We start from the raw sequence: 2,601 nt of genomic DNA, 5'->3' as shown, positions 1-2,601 counted from the left end.
GAAGAGTGGGGAGGCTCAAGGGGATTCACAGAGCTCATCCTGCTGCAAGGATGAAGAAAAGGGAGTGGGAACTCAGCAGTGAGGAGAGCTGAGGGCTGGGGAGTGGCTCTGAATGACACTAAAATCCTACTGGACCTCTGAGACATTGCTGCTCCTCAGCCAGTGACAGCATGAGTCCCTAAACCTGGGGCTCGGCCTTCCTTGTGGTCAGGGGCAACATGGAAGGCCAGCAAGTAAAGGAGACTGCGATGGGCTGGGAACTCACTGGGGGAAAAAAGGGAGCAGTTGAGAAGTAAAAGGCAGGTGGGGGAGAGAACTGTTCAGAGAAGGGCTGAGCTACATCTTGAGCAAGCTGAAAAATGTCATTTGGAGTCATCCCAGATTGATTTGATTTCAGAAGGTATTGAACAATTTTAATTTTTGGGAGGTGTCATGTTTTCCCTTGGAGGTGTCCACGCTGCAAACTTGAGCTGCGTTGTCAAGATGCTCAAGCAAGTCTGTGCTGCAGGTGACACCATTTCTTCTTTGGCTGATTCCAGCCCGGTGCTGAGCTCCAGCAGAGCCCTGCCAGAGCCCAGAGCAGCCTCAGCATCCGCAGAGCCTGGCTGCAAGGAGAGAAAGCAGAAACTGCCCATCAGCTGATGGCTCCTGTCCCCTTGTCCCAGCTGCCCGCAGTGCCCAGGCCGTGCTGGCCGGGCTCAGAGCTGTGCCCAGAGCTGCCCATCAGTGCTGCCTTTGGCAGCAGGGCAGGAGGGCAGGACATGTGCCCAGCCTGCAGCCAGCCATGGCACATCCAGCCCTCAGCAGCTGCCCAGAGCAGGATGCTCCTGTGCTCGCTGCCATCTCCCAAAAGCTCTGATCCCACCCTGCCAAGCAGACGGGCACCCACCTCACGCCATCCACGGCTGGAAGAAAAGCTGGTCCCAAACGATGTCCTCAGCCTGCTCCAAGGGCACGGCCCATCCACGCTGCAGCTGGTCCCAAGCACTTCCCAATCCAGACTGGACCACCTAGAATGCTTCGTCTAGAAAAAACAAGCAAATTGTTGAAAAGAGGTTAGAGACAAAAAGGGAAAAGAAGAAGAAAGGTCAAAACTCTTAGCTCTGTCAGGACCTTGAGGAAGGCCCAACCCCTACATGCTAGGGAAAAATCCAGCCATGGGTGAGGGAGGTCCACACTTTCTCTCTTTCCCTCTGCACTGGCCCCCAAAATAACCATGATCCCAAAGCAAACAAGGACAGTGGAGCAGCCCATGGCCTTCCTTGCCTTCACAGCAAAGCAGCCCCTGCACAGGTTCTGGAGTCCCACCTCTGCTCCCACCATGGGGGTTTGTGTCGGGCTGGCTGCCCCAGCCCCAGCCCCAGCCCGGGGCACGGTGGGTGCTGGGGGCTGTTGGCAGGGCCAGGAGCCCACTCCCATTTTGTACCCACTCCAGCCCATCCCACCAGCCCTGCCAAAAAAGCAGCTGGGCAGCTGACTGAAGATTTAGTTCCATCTGCCCCAGCAAAGGGGCAACCTTTGCTTCCCAGCCAGGCTGGGCAATACCCAAATCTGGGAGCATTTCCCCACCTGGAGCAGCGAGAGCTGGCCCCAGCTGAAGTTCCAGCCCCTCCTGAAAGGCATCTTCCCACAGACCATCTCGTGCAGCAGGATGCCCAGGGACCAGATGGTAGCTGGCTCGCCATGGTACCAGCCAAAGCGGGTCCATTCCGGGGGGCTGTATGATGGTGTTCCTGTGGAATACAGATGGAGTTCATCAGGGGGATGCTGCTGCTCCCAGAGCCTGGCCCCAGCATCCCTGGGCGGGCGAGGGCTGCATCAGTGGCACACAGGGTGACCACTGTCCTCTCACCAGCACCTGGGACTGGTGTACAAACTTGGGATTGCAAAAGAAGCCACTGGTGTGGGAAGGGGACAGTGGAAGCCCTGGCTAGGCCTGACCAAGACATGCAAAGGAAATACCCACTGCGTGCTGGGGAAAAACCATGCCCTCACTCTCCCTGCCTGCATTGCCCCAAACATATTATAAAGCCAAGACAAACAGGGCAAGTGGAGCAGTCCAAGCCCTTCCTCTTGCCTGCACACAAACTGGCTGGGACACAGGTTCCAACCTCCCCTCTCTGCTACCCCCACCCACGGCTCTTTTTGTCAGGCTGGCTGCCCCAGCCCAGCCCCAGTCCTGGGCACAGTGGTGGGCAAAGGCTGCCAGCAGGGCTGGAAGCTGGCTCCCCACCCACCCCTGCTCTAAAGCAACTCAGCTGCAGATTCAGTCCCCTGAGTGGCAGCAAAAGGGAGAATCCCCGCTGCCACAGCCAGCTTGGGCTGAGAGATGTTGGGCCATGAGATGCCAGGAGCGGGAGCACAGCCCTGTGTAGGCTCACCTGCAAAGAGAGTGTAGGCTGTGTCTTGCAGGTAGGTGCCACAGCCAAAGTCAATCAGCTTAGCCTGCCCGGTGGCCAGGTCAACCAGGATGTTCGCTGGTTTGATGTCGCGGTGCAGGACCCCGCAGCTGGTGCAGTGCCGCACGGCCTCCAGCACCTGGCGGAACAGCGGCCGCGCCACCTCCTCGCGCAGGAACCCCCGTGCCCGAATGAAATGCAG

This window comes from Passer domesticus, chromosome 30, assembly GCF_036417665.1.
Source record: "Passer domesticus isolate bPasDom1 chromosome 30, bPasDom1.hap1, whole genome shotgun sequence".
Taxonomy (NCBI): domain Eukaryota; kingdom Metazoa; phylum Chordata; class Aves; order Passeriformes; family Passeridae; genus Passer; species Passer domesticus.
The sequence above is the reverse complement of the archived record's forward strand: the minus strand, read 5'-3'. Positions refer to the sequence as shown.